Genomic DNA, 19,602 nt, shown 5'->3' with positions numbered 1-19,602 from the left:
GTTGATCTTACCCTTGTAGAAAAAATCCGATACCTTGTACTACATCTGAACAAACGACTAACCTGGAATCCTCACACAAGACTGAAAAGACAGGAAACTGCACGTCGATTTCGACTTTTAAAGCACTTACTGGACAAACGGTCTAAACTTTCAATTCATTACTACATGACTGTAAAAAGGTCTATATGGACATACGGAGTTGAGCTTTGGGGCTCCACTAAACCGTCGAATTCCTCTGGTATCCAATCATTGCAATCCTTAATCCTTCGTAAAATCCTCAATGCTCCTTACTTTGTCACAAATAAAATCATATATAAAGACCTTAATGTTCCATATGTAACCGATATAGCCCGAACCAGATATCACTCCTTCCATTACAAGCTCCCTAATCACCCAAACCCGCTAGTTTCCAACCTTGCTTCCTCTTCCATTCCTGACAATCCTCCGAGGCGCCTGTAATGAAAATTGCCACGAGACCTGCTAATGTAAAACGTCATTAGATTGCTACTAATGGCTAGTTTCTCTACACGCCTGTAACACTCCAATTTAACTGAGATCAAATTTACTAAATGTATTGTAATGTACAGTTGTAAATAGCAATAAATAAATATAAAAAAGTTTATTACCTAGAACCATATGTTTTACCACATGTTGTAACCATATCTTGTTGGTCGCAGAACAGAGAGTATTTGAAAAAATCTGGTGCGAGCATTACACAACTTCCAACTTACCACCCTACATCCTATTTCATGTTCAGATAACTGAAAGTAAAATCTAACTTGTTATAACAACCATGGAAACACGAATACATTTCTTTTCACTGGTTGTTGACATGTTAACGTTTCGGTATTTATTCAACCCCATCATCAGAACTACAAATTAATGCAACATTTTTCATTTCCTGTAGTCAAATTTTATACAAAGATTAAACATTATATAATACAAACAAACATCTTACTATTGAAAAGTAATTATCGGCTCAGAGCGTAGTAACTTATTTTTTAAAGAGAAATCACATAAGATGTTAAAACTTGTATAAAATTTGACTGTAGCCAAAGTAAAAAATTGTAACAATATCTAGTTCTGAAGATGGGGTTTAGTAAACCCCGTACGAGGAATAAGTAAGTATATAAAATATAAGAGAGAGTAATCAGATATTTTACTTTCAATTAGCAGAACCCTCTCAGAAAATCTATAAACGGAAGAAAATATTTATTTTATCTTTTAATTAATCATCAAACTTTTTTCATATTTTATTTTACCTATTTTTTATTTCTGCTTTTTACAAATCGTTGTTTAACTCTCTCAAACTGTTGAGAGAGTTATATAATCAGGATAAGACAGGATATTTATAGGTATGTGAAGTAAAAAAAAATTGTGTACATTAGAAATCTAAACGTACACAATTTTATACTAATGTATTGTATTTCTAAGATGAGTTTGCCTGTGGGTAAAGGTGGGATAAGTGTGCGCAAAACTCATTTTAGACGTACTATACTTGCACTCCTTAAAAATATTGATTTTAATTAAAACAAAAAACATATTAAGCCAAAAAAAATTTAACAAAAATCAAAAAAGAGGAACAAAATCGATAGTTTAAATTTTTAATAAAGTAGTAACACTTATTTATTTTAGCACTAACTACGTTATCGGTAATAATTCTATATCAAAATTTCTGTTCTTCCAACGTTTCGGGGTTGTGGGGGATCATCTTCAGGGAATAACAATACTTTTTTTTTAAAACATGAAAAGAAAAAAATGGTTATATTATTTCCTGAATATGATGCGCATTACTGAAACTTAGAGAGAACAGGAATATTAATAATAATAAAGGCCTAACGAACCCGGAGGTTCGATGCCGATACCACCGATCGCGCTCTACATACATCAGTTTACTAAATCAGTTTCAACGCAATCCTCCTATCTACGTTTAGGTCTACACCTCGGACGTTTACCCGTCGGTCGAGTTCGTTAATAAGCCGTATAAACTTACACGCCTATCTTATACGCCGCAATGCTATAACCTGAATTATATTATCGGGTGTAGTCTTCTTAATTCAATGTTGTGTAGCCTTCAAAATTCTCTCATTAATTCATCCTTTTTCGGTCCGGATATTTTACGTAATACTTTATTTTCGAAACCCTTAAGGCGCTGTTCATCCCTTATTGTAAGAGGGACAGGCATGTTAAAATTAAATAATTGCTAATAACATATGAAGTGTTAAAATACATTAGGGTCACTACTTTATCTTGATTTGAAAAAAAAAAAATTATTGGAATTATGCATTCAGATAGACTCAAGGGCATTAGGTACTAGGGATGTAAAAACACAATCAATACTATATACATATTAACAAAAACTATAAACTAAATAAATAATAATAGCATAAACTAATTATAAAAAGAAATATAACAAAATAATTAAGTATAAACTAAAATGGATAAAAATAAGATTATACGTACACATCATAAATAAACATTGGTGGATAATTGAGTTAAATAATGGAAAATAAGAAAAAAAATGAGGTAAATAATTGAAATAAAATCTTTAACAAAGCCGTATCTATCTACAATATTTACATTCTCCACAGAGAACGTCAAATCAGGCCCTGTCACCCAAATGTGAGTGTCATGGCAGAACTTTAGGGTGTCAGCGCTTCTCTCCCAGCCGCGTCACTGGTATTGAACGCCAGTGGAGACTTGAGTCACAGACCCTCAGGACTTGAGTGAAGAAGCTGGGCATTGGCAGAACTCCAATAGTCTTGTTACAATAGACCTCGGGGCCACTTCCGTTTCAAGCTTCGGAGGGGAAGGAGAGATATTAAGGATGAATGGAGCTGGATAGGGATTGTACTGGAGGATTAGGATGATGAGTAAGATTTAGATGGAAGTTTGAGAATTTGGATGGGATGAGATTAAGAACAAAAGGGATGCTAAGGTAGTGATTAAGGGTATTGTTGACTTTATCAACAACATTTATTATAATCCTTCCAGGAAGTAAAAATGTAAATTTGGTTTATTGGAGTTCTGTCAATGGGATTCTCCACATCTCTGCATCATGTCATTGTAACTAACTTCAAATTATCTTGTATATATTTTTAATACAGTTGTATAGATCAATAAATAAATTAATAAAAAAAAAAACTGTTCTCTAATTATAAATAAAATATATTGTAATGCAGCCGTATAAAAAACCCAGTAAAAATGAAAGATAATAGTATGCAGTTAAACAGTAAAATTTCCCAAATAAAATAATTAAATAATGTTTCCATGAAGAGTTTTAATGTTCTTTAGTTCAAATAACAAAACTGGCAAGTAATTTCCTTTAATTGTTTTTACTTCGTTTTGTATACTATTTGGCTGTCTTATTCACTCTGCAAGCTCTTGGTTTGTCACTCTAGAGACTAGGAAGACCTATATCAAACTCCATGGTGAAGATTTTTTTATTTAAAAACTTCTTGGTTATTCTATTGGTTAGAATATCTTGAAATGCATGCATTGTTCTACCTATAAATCGTACAATTTTGAATCAATAAATGAGACCTTAAGTTTTAATTTTCGCCTCAGACCTAACATAATGGAATTAAACTATACGGAAAGAGGCAAGATCCATTGGCAAAGCAGTAACGCCTCTAGATAAACAACGTCTGTTCGTTGATCTTTCTCATTGGTCTTTATAGTACAGGAATACAACCTTAGCAAACCACAAAAAGTTAACAAGTCTACTTCAGTTACAACTTTACATTAGTAGTTCGACTATTTCTCAACAGATGTACTTGCAACAAAATCAATTAAAATAAATTAGTTTCTTTCGTGCATTAAGAAAAGGAGAGTCAGAAGCACCATTTTCTCATTTTAGCCTAATAATGCCTGTTTTAGAGTGTTTAATTATCAAATATATTATTAGTCGCTGTAAATTTTAAATTTATCTTACCTTAACATAAATTAAAACATTTACTAATAACATATAGAGGAGTATATGAGAAAAAATTAGTTAATTCGAGCAACATTGTAAAATTGGCCAAAACTGAAATTCGGCAAGACATAAAAAACCAATGTAGCTTTTTATTATCTATGCTAACATATAAATTAGAATGGTCTACTATTTTTATGTTATTTGCTTTTATTACGGCTTATTCACCCTATAGCGTATTGGAAAATTAATGTAAAGATGATGATTATAAAAGGCATATTAATTTAAAAGTGAATTATATTAAATAATTTGACAAGTCATAAAGAAATAACTAATTTGTTACAATGCTCCATACATCAAATAAAAGAAAGCGTTCTCTCTTCAAAGCCTGTATTACACCGATAATGAAAAGCATCAGCACAAGAGCAGAGGGAGATGTGAGACATCAATGGATCACAATGACAAATATGATCAGACGGTTCAGTAAACCCGAAGGTTCATTTCAGACCTGCCTTAACGAAGTTAGGATCCCAGAGCGCCACGCAACGTCTTCCTCCACTTAGCTCCGCCCTAACCCATTTTCTCGATATCAAATTTTATGCTAACTTCCCATCAGTGTCCTACCCGTAGGAGGACCACTTACCATCCTTTTAAGGCTGAATTCAGTCCCCTATCTCCCCATTGTCAGCATATTTTCGTCTGGGGCATTAGATTCATTTAGAAGTGATGGATGGTTGAGAATTAACAGTTAAAAAACCGGAGAGAAAATTTTAATTAACTAAAAAAAAAAACAAACAGGTTAAAATAATTGACATTTATATGCATAAAAATCTACAGGTTTAATTAATTATAAACAAATATATATTTTGGAAACGTTTCGAGATTTTATTATTCTGTACATTTTCGTATTTCATAACTGATTTAGACATTTTTTAAAAATTTTCTTTTTGTTTTTTTCCATTCTATGGCGTAAATACTTGAACAAAAAAATTTCGAAGTATCGCCAAAATTTAGTTTTCTATTGAACCCACAAATCCATAAAAATATATAACAACAGTCAAGAAAAAAGATATTTTTTTTCAGGTTAATTATAAAACAACTATATTGTAGTTAAATTTTGCAATTTTATTTTTCCCATAGTTATGGCCTACAGTGAAAAAAAATAGTTTTTAAAAAAAAAAAAGGATTATCTCAAATGATTATTTAACACTAAATCGTAAAAATTAAGATAAATAACAGAAACATTACGTACAATTGTTTAGTAACTGATTGTTCTACGTAACTATAATAATTTAGCAGTTACTTGTACGAGTGTACTAACTCCTACATGGTTCGTAAGGTAAGTGTGTTTTCTTTGGTTTATCAAAATCCTAACCGTTGTTTTTAGCAGGCATTCTGTTTATTAAAGTTTTACTAATCCTTAATGCTCCTTTCTATGTCAAATAAGGATCCATATGTAGCGGATCTAGCCCAAACCAGATGTTAATCTTAACCAACCATAACTAGATAACATTCTCCGACATTCCTCCACGGCGTCTGAAAAGAAAATGGCTTCGAGACCTTCTAATGTTTTATAACATTTATCTAATATTTCATAACATCAAATAAATTTTATTTGAGTGCTGCAAATGGGTACTTTCTCAACAAGTCTGTATTATGACATTGTAATAGAAGTATTAGCAAAATTACTAGATGAATTTTTATTAATATGGTTGTAAATTACACTAAATAAATAGAAAAAATAAAACAATGTATTTATTTACTTTTAATAATGTTAATTGTTTCTTATTTGTTTAAGAGATTAGTGTGACTGAACTAAAAAATATGTATCATTAACATCAAAGAAAAAAGTTATTATAATAAATTAGATTAATTTTTATTAATATGTTCTTGTTTGAGAGTGGTTTAGTTTATTTAAAAACAAATTTGATCCTTTTTTTCTCAACTTCGTTCTTTTCAAAACCTTCCTTTGAAAAGAATAAAGTTGAGAAAAAAAGGATCAAATTTGTTTTTAAATATAATAAATTAGTTTTTTACCAAGAAGTATTAAGTTGTAAGGGTCGGTTACATAGTGTAATGAAACTTGAGTTTCTCAAAATTGATAGATTTATTTCTTTCAAGGCAAAAATTCGAATAAGATTAGTTTCCTGATTTCTTATATAACCCTATAATACTTTTGAGTACTCTATCCAAACAGAATAATACATCCGTCCAAGCTTTTATTTCTTCTTCTTTTTATTCCATAATTGTGGTTATTTTTAGTACTTACTTATTTATGTAAGATATTTCTAGTAAAGAGAAAATAATTCCAATATACCTCGGTGCACTGAACAAGTTGTTCCCTTTGTCTTTTATCCCTACGCCGTTAATAGTAGAATTTTTCGATATTAGATTTATTTATTGATAGATATTACAATCTGCCACACAGTTGTGGGCAATAGGTAATAGTGATGAATGATCTCATACATACTAAAATAAAAAAATACTAATAAAAAAAAAACTCTTAAAATATATACAAACAAAAGAATAGACAAGATGAACATAAAATAGTAGAATTTTAAATACGGAAGATGACTTATAAACTAAAAGATGCCTACTAGTTGAGAATAACAGATAAAAAAATTGAGAAAAAATAACGATTAAGTAAAAGATCAAATAGGCTTTAAATTTATAAAATATATACTAGTTACGCCAGCAACAACTTTCGGATTGGATGTGTTTCCTTATTTATACATGGACCTATGTTTTGAGCGGGCTACGAATTTTCTGTAGGAACCCAAGATTCTAAATAATTTAAAACATAAACATTGAAAGTTTGTTTTGGCGTTCGTTAAAAAAAAAAAAACTTACATAATGACAGAATAAACTTTTTTCATAAATATTTTGAGCTCAAATTTAGTGAAGCTCAAAAAGTAGTTGGAGGTAATGTAAGATAATAACGAGAAAAACAGATATATTTTTCAAAAGTGATATAGGATCATCGCACTCTGAGGTGTTAGTGGGGCGGGTCCGGCCAAGAAGGATTGCCTTTTTGTGTGTTATGATCACCTCTTGTGAGATTTTGACATGCCGTCTATCAACTAACCTACTTGCTATAATTGTCTGTTTGAAAAGTCAAATTAGTAAGACTACTACGGAAGTCGGGAATGGACTTTCACGAATCCGAACCTGGCTTATCCAGACCATTCCTTAATCCCTACAACCCCTTTAAACCAAAAAATATCAAATATTTAATTTTATGTATTTAATACGAAGGATATAAATACATTCAACAAAACCGTATTATCAACACCTTGTATTGTGTGGCTTAAATTATCTAGTTAAAAATACCAGCACTTTTTTTTTATAATAAAATCGAAGCTATGCATTAGAGTTTGGAGGCGTATTTATTTTTTAAATTTCTTAAACGGTGGGTATAATTAATTTTTCATTAAATTAATGTTCAATGCGTAATCGTATTATTAATTCGATGGTTACGTAGTTTTGAATTACACACCTTTGGAAAAAATAGATTGATGAAACCATGTTTAATGTACTTTTTACTTTTTAATTTTTTCTAAATTTTCAGATTATTGTGCTGAAGCGGATGCGATCAGCCTTGAAAAAGATAATATCACGTTGCAAACAAACTAAAATTTCAGATTATTTCAAAAGAATAGTTAAAAAATAAGGTTTTGAACAATGATTAATTATTTTAAAAATATTTTTGTGTTAATAAATTTATAATTAAAAAAAAAATTGATTTATTATTTATGAAATGATGTATTTTCTCGTTCGGTGACCCGAACTTTTCGCTAATCCAAATTCCTTTGGTTTTATTTAGTTCGGATTAGCGAGATTTCTCTATAATATGGAATTTAAAGGTGAATACAAACTATTAACAAACATAATAATGAGTAATGAACTGATAAAAAAGAGTATTTATTACCAAGCGAATCTATTAATTAACCAAGAAGATAAATTAACTGACGTAGTAATTAACTATGAATATTAATTAACTATAATGGTTGAAACTAATAGCTAAAATTGTCATGGATACGACACTTATTCATGAATGATCCATTGATAAATAAATATCGTATCCATGACAATTTTACCTGTTAGTATCAACTAAAGCTAATTTTTGCTCAACTCTGCCCTATAGAATAATTGGCCATCAATAAATAGTCGAATTTTTTTTTTATTTGACCCCTAGGCCTGATCATCTCTTACCAATTCACGAAAACAAAATTAATAATAATAAAAACAAGATAAGATTATTGAAGTCATACCTAACACGCTTAAGAAAGCTTTCGCCTTCTGAAAATTAAAGATTCACTTTCCTAAATGTGGTACCGACCATATTTTCTCCCTCATTAAATTTGGGTTATATGTTCAGTGTGAATATCTTTGACTGATTTTGATTATTTGTTGGTCCCATTAGTGTAAAAATATGTGATCTCACAATTTATAATTTTTATATCTCTTAAATATTAAATTAAAATTATTTTTTATAAAAGAAAGATGGTCCGGTTGTGGTAAAAAAAAATGTCAAATACTATTTAATGTGAGCCAAAACTGTGTTTACTTCTAAATAATTTTTTTGTGTTTTCTTCCATTCAGTAGGCCCTAATGAAGTGGGAAGAAATGTTGGTACCCCATAGTTTAATTAATATTTAAATTTGTTTAAGTATACCCGTACCCTCGTCCTTATATATACGTTGTATCTTATAATTTAATTTTTGTATTTTATCCATATATATTTTGTATATAATTTCTTCACTTTGTTATGAACATTAAAATTTGATGTCTGCTATATTTCATATTCCTTAAATTTCCTAATATCATTTTTATTCTAAAATTATTTTGCTTTCATGTATAACGTATTTGTTAACCACCAAAGATCTTCCGATATTAATTTTTATTTTAACAATAGAAATTCTTTTTCGAACTTATTTGAAGAGCTAAATGAGGTGTAAGAATCACATTGGAAAGAAATCATGTTGCGTATAGTGTTTTCATTAGCTGTACCATTGCCTATGAAACAATTTAGCTTATTGGGTCGTGTTTGAAACCAACTCATCTCGGGGTCGCCCACGTGTTTCATTTTCTTATGAATGTCATGTAGAGCGGAATTCGATGGAATTTAAATGGATGCAATTCAGTAACTTGTTAATTAAATTATACTCTTTGGATTCTATAGAATCCAATTTACAAGTTTTTCATTTGTATTGTCCATCAATTAGTTCTTCGAAAATAGGGTATTGTATAGAATATATGGCCCGAGAAAAGAAGAAACCACTGGAGAATTATTTGGTGGTTGGAAATACGAGATTGCGAGGTATGGGCCTTCTTCGTCACCACGACGTTTGAAATGGGCTAGTAGAGTGGTCCAAACAAATGAATTCCCAAGAATTTAATTTGCTCTGAATTGATGGTTGAACATCACCTACTTGTTTATAATCAAAATGTAGGTTTCCAAAAATACTCCAGGGTTAAAATAGGTATTTTTTTAAAAATTAAAATAATTAGAGGGATATGTAGTTATAAATAAAATTCTAACTATTAATTATTTAATATAAAACTAGCACACCCGGCAATGCTTCACAATTAATTGGATAAAATCGAAAGCTTGATATAAATTAATATTTACACATTGGATTAATAATTGAATAAATTGCTTATTACATCTATTTAGTTTATAGGGACAAGTAACATTATAGTAAATGTATAGATGAAATAAAATTGAACAAAGAAAGATTCTTAAAAAGAAAAAAAATCTAAATAATGGAATGTGCAAATTAAAAAATAATCATGACATACACAAAATATCTTCCATCATAATTTATGAATTAGTTATAGTTTCTTTATTTGAATTATATATATTTTTAAGTATATTACACTTACTAATACTTAATATTACACTTATATTACACTTACAATAATTAATTTTTAGGTTTCTATATGGTAATTAACATTAGCTAATAAATTATAATTTTTTATGGGGTGTTTCTTCAATTAGCAGTCTTATATTTACTTCTTTTGTTACTGAATCACCAATTTCAACAAAAAATATTGAGTGTTTTTGGAAATATATTTAATTTTTTAAAAAATTATAAATTTGATAACAAAAATGCAGTTTTTAAAAGGGAATATACAACTTTTTATAATTTTTTTTTTACCAAATAAATATTTTTCCTTATTTAGGAAAGTTTTTCCCATCCTCCTCCAGTTAAAGGAAAATTTTAAAACATTTAGTACGTTTCTCCCTACTTTGGCAACACTGGAATACCATAACGAATCCAGAACGGAGAAGTATTATCACAAAAACATGGATTAAGGACATATAAATTTAAAAACGATAGGTATGAAATTATTTTAATTAATAACGTGCAATATTATATCAAATTAACGATAATATTGACTGTGCTTGGATAGAGGTAGCAGAGGTGGGAGGTAGTGGGGGTGTTTCCCGCCGTATCGATCAGCTGATGGGCCAGTAACCGCCTCGTCTTCGGCCCGTGAGGTTCTCTGTGGCGCAGTCTTGGCCAGTGTTCGCTGTCACATCCATCAACTCCAATATCTACTTCGTCTAGAAGATCGTCTTATAGTTCATCTGGTTAGTAATTTTTTATTATTTGGAAAATTAATTTAAATGCGGGCACGGAAAACTGTGTTAAATCCCATTGATATATTTATATTATTTAATTATATTTTTAAATTGACCGATTCGTGTGAAAAATTAAAATTAAAAAATCGTACAGATATTTTAGCTGCAATAGTTTTGAAAATCAGTTATTTTTAAAAAGATTAAAAAAAAAAGTAACCACAAAAAACCTATTTTTAGAACTCGTCCGTGATTTTAAAAGAGTTTAACTTGTTAAACAACACATTATCGCACTCAAGAGATAAAGCTTTTCTCTTGTTTACCCGAACTAAGAAGGCCGATGGATTTCAAAGAATACAGAACGCCTTTATTATGATAAATAACCTGTTGAATACCGGGTAACCCCCTTCTCATCTTATAACCTCCCTCCTTGATTGTGTTTACACTGAAACTTTTGATCTTTAAGGATTGAACTCTTTCGTTTTTTCCCCTCTTTTTACAAAGGTTCACTCCATTGTTTAAACGAATTTTCCCCTCGGGTGTATAACGGAAGAAATCGGCCTTTCAAACTTAATTCCGTTTTTGTAATCCTTTGTCTATGTTCTTTTGTTATATTCGATTGATTACTCGACCCGTCAGAGGTTTATCTGCGTCAATTTAATTAACGATACTTGAGAAACAATTATTTTTTTGAAGGCATTAATTAAGAGATACTGAAAATTCATTCACTTGTTTAATCACAGAAAATTGATGATTTTAAACCATGGATTTTAGTAATACAACTAGTAAAAGTTATAAATGACATTGATAAATTTTGATAGTATTGATAACCCGAAAATCATGTTTGATCTTTTATTTTTCTCTTTATCTACAACTATTATTAATGAATTAATAAAAAAAAAGAGAGAAAAGAAAATGAATAATTTTAACTTTATTGAGCCGCGTACATTTAACACCAATAGATTTTTTACACCTGTATATTTTTGAGAGAGGTGTCTTCGATCTTTCCGGAGAAAAGAAAAATAAGAAAGAGACAAAACGAATTAAAAAATGTAATGAAGGGAAAGAAGTTGATTCCAGTAGTAATTTTACCGCGTTATTTTTTTTCTGAGAAAGAATGTTAATTGGAGTTGGTCGTCCGCTCGGTGAAGATGAGATACCAATTTCTTAAAAAACCGTTTCCAGGTCTCGAAACGATAAATGCCGTTAGTATTATTATTTAAAACTTGAGATTGTTAATTGATAACAATTTAATTCTTTATATAATATTTCTTAATTTAATATCTAGTTAAGTTTTTAAAGAAATAATATTCAGTGATGTGGTATTAAAAACATTCTTACACATATATAAAGCCGGTTGACTATTCTAAAATTACCTGTGCTTCACCATTTATTTAAAATTTAATATTCAAAATTAAATATTCTTTTCGGAAACGTTTTAACGTTTGTTTTAATCCAAAATCGAACCTAGCTGGTCTTCGTATTTAATCTTAATTAAACACGGGCATTGCAATAATTAAGGTAACGTTGATAAGTATGTCTTCGATTTCGCCATCGTTTATTTGATGACATGACAAAAAAATGTATATGAATTTAATTTTTCATTTATTAACAAATAATATATCTTGTGTTTAATCGAGTTAAAAAATGGCCATGGCAGATTAAGAAATAATTAGTTCTTCACATAAGCACTCGATTCAATTAAATGATAGTGAGTTATCACACGAGATTTTACCGTGATAATAAAGAGACAAAAATGTATGTCATAGTTTTCTGAATACATGATCAAATTTTATCTATCCGTTAAAAGATTGTCTCATTTTTGTATTTTATATATGAATATAAATTCTATGAATGTGTCTCCGATCGCGTTCTTAATATCCGTTTGAGTTATATTCTTAAATCATTCACTCTTTTGTCTTAGAGTGGGTTTTTAAATCAGTTATTTTTGACTGTATAGGGTTTTTATATGGATTATGGTAATGAAGATAAGCTCAAAGAATGCATAATGAAATTATCAAAGAAATTAGGGTTTCCATTAAAAATGTCTGGAAATTGACAGTATATACACCCATACACAATATGGATTCGCGCTTGCGCGTGTAAACCTAACAAGGGATGAAATTTAAAAGATTTTTATTTTGTTAATTATACAAAGGTTTGGTTTCCATGCGATTTCGTTAATTCAAAATTTACCATCTCAAGTCTCCTACTCACTCGGAACAAAGCTATGACGATTTGAGTTGTGAGTATTCTATAAATATTGATCGACATATTTCTAATTATCAGGTTATATACTTAATTGTTATACATTAACAATTTAATTCAAATTTTATCAATCATGTTAAACCAATTTTATCTTTAATAATTTTATCTGTATCTACATATAATCTTAACACTATCTTCTTTTCAAGTTTCAATTTCAATTGTGTAAATATTTCTCATTAAATTTTAATTTAAATTAAAGCATTAATAGCAACTCACCTCGTTGTGGATATCATGTGATAATAAGATTATTTATTTAAATATTTTATTTAATAAATTCAATTTGTGTGTTGGCAGTTTATATATTTATAATAGTATTATTAATAATCTTCGGCTTAAAAAACACCGTTAAACACTTATTTTTACTTCCACATACCTTTACATAGAGTAAGAGATAGTATTCCGATCCTGAGAAATTTTAAATTCCTGCTTTTTGCGGAAACACGTTTTGAAATATATGGCCCCTGAGTCCAAATTATGAAACCTCATATGATTGTTTTTTTTTTTGGGTAGGGGATAATTCTTTCATTAGACGAAGTGCTACAAAAAAGAAATTACACAACAGTGTGTGATTCCTACTTGCTAATAAAACCACCTCCCAAATAAAACCACCTCTTTACCATGCCACGAAACCGCTGTCAAGCATTATTTCACGGGACTGTGTGTGTCAGCCTAGCTCAACAAAGAAAAGCCATAAACTGCAATTAAATATTCAAGGCGTTAATTAAATCTAAAAACCAGGGACGTTACGACAAATTTCTCGACTAACCTGATAATGACAATTAATCGATTTTCCACATTTTTTAGATTTTCTCAAAAACGGCTCTAAACAGTTTATTTGAACTCGGTATGTCAATGTAAACTTAGAGATATCAGATAGGTTTTATCCTTATAAAAATAATCTGACAGGACTTTAACTGGTATTCTTTAAAAATTCGCCTCTAAGGTACCTTCAATTTTGTTTGTTTGACATAATCAACTACACCACATTGTTGGCACAAACACAAAACCGGATAAATATGAACTATGATAGGATTTGATAGTTAACTTAAGCAGATAGGAGTAAAAATAATTCCAGATTTAAAAGACATTTCCGGAAATAAGATTAGTAAAACAGACATACTATATGTGTTTGGAAATCCAAAGATTTTAGAGAAAATTATATTTTACATAGAAAGTGGTAGAAGGCAATGAAGAAAAATACGTATATAAATCTTCTGTTATATTACGCGTTTAACTGTTCGGGCGCCATGGATTCAGTATGATAAATGATTTCGTTACCGTAGTTTATTTGATAGTTTTATGGTTTCGCTAACCATACATCTAATCCTTTCAATTGGCAGGATAACAATATAAAATCATTCTCAGTATATTAACTAATGATCCTATAAAAAGGTGCATTCAGTAATGCAGAGTGTAAATTTTATTAAACTGGTATATTTTTGGCCTATTTATGCAAAGAATAATGTTAAAAATTTGCATTAAGAGATAAAGTTAAAAATAAATTTCCAAAAACTGTTGAAATTTTAAATTGCTCATTTGGAAAATTAGTTCTGGAAAGTATTAGATAGAGCCCGAGAGGAAAAACAATGCATTTATTTCACCCCAATTTTTTATTACTTTAATGAAAATTATGTATAATTACTAGTAAAATTTAATGACTTTGCCAAGTATAAGTCGAGAGAATAAAAAATGGCGACTGTTTCAAAATGTTAAAAAAAATTAATTTTTTATCCGGAGCTCTATATCTTTAAAACTACCTACAACACTAGAAAACTTAAGAGAACATCATTTAAAGTAGAGTAAATTTTCTAAAATATGTGCCCTAGTAAAGCTATTTTCAGTAGCTAATGCAGCAGTTGTTCCCTAGATATATCCTTTTAAAAAGCAAAATTCATAAAAAATGCATTGAAAATCAGATGTGAATGAATTTATTTTGAGAAATATATATCTCAAAAACTGTTCGACGTACAGATGTCTATTAGCACTCAAATTAAAGCTAGTTTAATGTACTGTAAAGTAGTTAATGAGGTTTATCTTCTTAGGAGTACTAATTTTTATGATATTTGCTAAAAAAAAATTATTTATAGTTGTTGAGACAAAATTTAATATGAACAATTTTTATTCATAAGCTAATATCATAAAACCTACTACTCCTAAGAAGATAAATATTATGAACTACTTTATTGTAAGTTAAATTACCTTTATTTTGAGTGCTAGCAGACACATATACGTCTTATGATTCCTGAGATATATTTTTCAAAAATTTTATCAGAACAACTAGAAACTAACATTTTGTAAATTTATTTTGTAAAATATCACAAAAAAATAGTGCTCCTACGAAGATAAACGTCATCAACTACTTAATAGTAAATTAACTAGCTTTAATTCGAGTGCTGATAGACATCTATACATTGAACGCTTTTTGAGATATATATTTTTCAAAATAAATTCACTAACTTCTTATTTTCAGGACATTTTTTTTATAAAATGTTGCTTTTTAAAAAGCTATATCTAGGGAACTATTGAATGTAAATAGCCTTATTAGAGCTTAAAGTTTCGTAAATTTACTCTACTTTAAATGTTTTCTTAGTTATTCTGTTGTTAGTTTTAAAGATATTGAGTTTCGAATGAATAATTAGTTTTGTTTAACGTTGTGGAAAATCCACTATTTTTTATTCCCACTACCTATACTTTGTAGACTCATCAATTTAAACTAGTTTTCATTAAAGTAATACAAAATTGGGGTGAAATAATTACCTTTTTTACTCTCGGGCTCTTCTCCTACATTACCACAATTTCTAATATTGAAATATTAGTTGTTAAATTAGCTAAGAATAATTTCAACTCTAAGTTGGGTAGTAAGAGAAAGTGATGTGCGCACCGCCCCAGATTTTTAACTTAAAAAATATGACTATGTTAGAAATATCTGTTTTAAAAACAGTTATTTTTGTCTAGTGAAATAAAAAAATATATTTAATTTTCGTTCATAGTAACTCATCCTTATTTTTTGATAGAAGTGAAACTTAATTTTTATTTCCAGCCCTTAATTTCTTTTATTTTTGTTTGTTGTCCAGTTTAAATCTTATAATAATTCTCCGCAAGAAATGTGATAACATAATTTTATAATATATATTTTTTAAGTTGATTTATACAATTTACTTTGATTTGTATATATTAGGTGTTTAAAATCGAAGCATTAATTGGTTATTAATTTCAAGGTTTCGACACAGCTCGAATTTAGTGTTATAAATGATAATTATTCTAATTTTTATAAAATAATTTTTAATAAATTAATGATTATTTCACTATGATGCATAGTAGTTTTTATCCATATAGATAAAATATGGATTCCTTTTTTAAATTTTTTTTGTTAATATACTACGCTGTACTTTATGTAACCGAGATTTTTTAAAGACAATTCACACTACAATTAATAAAATGTTCGTTATAATTGAATTATTATTCATCATAATAATTCTATAAAATAATTCGAATAATAATGATTAATGTTCCCGAATATCACTAACGATCATAGACTTAGATCCATGTCACTGTTCAACAGTTTAGCACCTCAAAAAATAGTATTTTGAGATATCCATGTAATCTTAGCAATAAGGGTAAAATCTAAACAGTTCACAACTGTAATATCTTGAAATATTTTTTTTTACTTAAATTTTATGACATATTTTACTGTATAGATTTTTCCCTTATCGCTAAGATTACACGCATGTCTCACAATAACCATTTTTTGAGATGTTACACTGTTGAACCGGGACAGTGATTTGTGAGTTTTATTGGATGTTATACGTCAGAATTGTGTGTTTCACTATGAACAGATCTTATGAAACAGAATTTGAATTTGGATCTCATTAATATTTCTATTATATTAAAAATTGAATTATATATATTTTTTAAACAATTGAATCAATAATATCAAATTAAAATAAATGATTATTAAAACAAATTATTGATTAAACACTCACGTGATAATAGTTTTTGATTCACCGAATATGTATTGGAAAGCATTGTTGTCCAATTAGAATTCTTGATCATACAAAAAAGTATTTTTTAAAGTAAATTTGGACTCTTAATAAAGTAATAAGTAAATTAACTCTTTGGACTTTTAATTTAGTTCCTGAAGTATAGCCATGTTGATTTTAATTATATGATTAATGTACTGTATTTTTTGATATTTAATTTTTTGGTTAGGAGGTAGAAATCAGAATAAATTTGATTTGGAGTGTTTCAAATCGGTTAGTTTGCGGAATGAGGTGTTCCTATAGGTGATTGAACTGAAACTGGTGATAATCGTACTTAAAAATAGTGATTAGTATTTTCATTTCATATCTACGTTGCTCTATTAAACTCTGATTGTAAAAACTCCAGTCAAAAATTATTTTTTATGTTGCCTATTTTATAGTTTCGAAATTATTATTTTTTTCTTTGTAGTTACTGATTTTAATACAATAAAAGTATCAAATTTATGTATTAATTAATATTCTTTACCAATGTTAGTTGTTAATTACATTCAAGTAATTATTTTTTGTTGCTTCTGTTTAACCTTTCGCTTTGAACAGGTCGGTGGTCCTGATTTGTTCTTTGCGCATTTATTATTATTATTATTTTTATTTATATTTATTCTTTCATAGCGTTTATTTAATCTCTACTTTCTTCTTTATTTTATTTTGTTTTACGTTTGATTGTTTATTATATCCTATTATTGTATATCTTTTTTTTTATGATTATACCATGTATGTGTAATGTATATATGTCCGATTACGGATTGATAAGTATGCTGTGTGAGATAGCAACCTAATGTATATAGGCAGCATAAATAAAGTATTTCTCTCTTTCTCCATGTCTCCTGTACTTTTTTAACTGTATATTTTACGTATTTTTATTCTTACCATTGTTACTTATTTTTTTATTCTTATCATTGTTTATTCAAGTTTATTTTATATTAATACTGTTTTATGTCTTCCTTCCTTTTATTTATATCTAATTTCTTATCACTTTATTTTTACATAATATTTATCCTACCTTAATTTACCTTTCTGCAATGTGGGGTGAAACGTCGGACATTAAATTGTTATAAACTATTTATTCTTTTTTTTACCGCAACCCTGACCATCTTATATTTAAGTTTTACGGTCAACTATATATATATAGTTGACACAGTTAATTTTTGTGTTCATATAATAGTTGATTAATAGCCTAGTGTTTGATTATCATAATTTTTACTATTAATATATGTATAAATAAGTTTAATTATGTTTTTATTTGAGTAAAGTTTGTATTTACATATTAAGTTTTGATTAAATAGCAAATATTTTTTTTATAAAAAGAAGATGGTTCGGATAAGGTCAACAAAAACCTTAAATAGTAATTAACTGTTTAATTTGAGCCAACGTTTTTCCCCTCGTTGCAGGGGTTTGTCAGGGCTAAAAAAGATACAATGACATTAGGTAACAAAGTAAGAGTAATAGTGTATAATTTTATAAAAATGTATATAATACATATATATTAAAATTATAAAATAAACCTGGTTCACATTAAATAGTTAATTAATATTTGAGTTCTTTTTTTTTTTTTACCGTATCCAATCGACAATCTTGCACGAAATCTTTTTTGTTTACTCTCAGTTTAATCTATTTTAGTTCTGGATATTTATGGATGAATACATATCGTACCCTCAATGGAATAATAACATAACTCTACAATCTTACTTTGATAATATGGATTTTAAAGATTATATTTTTCATTTTTATTAGCTATCCAATTAAAATACTGGTGTTAAATACCAATTAAAAGTAATATTAGTTCAATAATAATTGGACTACATCTAAATTTTGATTCTCAATGATATATTATTCATTTAATATTTACAATTGTATTTCATTAAATAAAATCATGAAGTAACAACATATTGGAAATTTAATATTTTTCATAGTTATATTTGATATGAAGATTTTATTTGATCATATTTATAAAAAAATAAAAAATTTTAATTTGAGGTTCCTAAATTTATTAGTAAAACATATTAAACAAGATTATTTTGTACATTTTTCTAGATTTGATGGCATATTCTTTAATTTTCTACGAGAAAAAAGATATTCAGGTTAGAAACTATTATAAAAGAACTATAACTACAAAAAATTTACATTATTAGTCGAGACAACCTAATTACTAAATTATGATATAACAAGCTGAATGCAAACTCTTGGAAATGTTCTGTTCTGATCTCTAGCCTATTATCCACCATGATACTTCAACATTGACGGGAATTATGAGAAATCAGTCTCATAAAATATGCCTATGGTGTGAATCTGCTCCATGATGTATATTACTATTGTTTGTAAATATATTACAGAATGTAATATTACATCATCAAATAAAAAAAATTTATAAGTAATAAAAATATTTATTTATTGAAAAACAAATAGCAATAGGAGATAAGAGACATAATGATGTTCGATATTGGAGTAGTTTTAATAACTTAAAATGTTAAACAGTAACTTTATAATTGTGTTTTAGTGGAATGATTGTGAATCCTTGTACATTAATTTATTCTTGTAGATAAATCTGTTGTGAAATATTGCCCCCTTCTTAACTTAATTAATAAATTAGTATTTCTGTAAGTACATTTTGTGTCAAAATCCTTTATTTCACTTATTCCGCTCTTTGTATCTTTTTTACAAATTGTTAGGTTCTAATCGAAATTTTTTTTTTTATTTTTTTATTTATTTATTGTAAATTACAACTGTACAAAATAATACAACAGGTAAATATGTAGTATGTTTCATATACACTTGAAAATCTTGGGAAGGAACCACCC

The 19,602-nt window shown here is 28.2% G+C and overlaps 1 protein-coding gene across 6 annotated transcripts in view; it reads left to right on the top strand.

The window, feature by feature from the left end:
• The first annotated feature begins 10,401 nt into the window (after positions 1-10,401).
• The window catches only part of Pde9 (phosphodiesterase 9), a 681,542-nt gene continuing 672,341 nt past the window's right edge, over positions 10,402-19,602 (top strand). For all 6 annotated transcript variants that reach the window (XR_010843511.1, XM_067047644.1, XM_067047645.1 and 3 more), the window contains exon 1: positions 10,402-10,511. The gene's annotated coding sequence lies outside the window, so the exon portion shown is untranslated. The remainder of the gene's footprint in view (positions 10,512-19,602) is intronic.

The sequence above is a fragment of the Halyomorpha halys genome, unplaced genomic scaffold, assembly GCF_000696795.3.
Source record: "Halyomorpha halys isolate HHAL.00 unplaced genomic scaffold, Hhal_1.1 Scaffold46.1, whole genome shotgun sequence".
NCBI classification, from domain to species: Eukaryota; Metazoa; Arthropoda; class Insecta; order Hemiptera; family Pentatomidae; genus Halyomorpha; species Halyomorpha halys.
The sequence above is the reverse complement of the archived record's forward strand: the minus strand, read 5'-3'. Positions and strand labels throughout refer to the sequence as shown.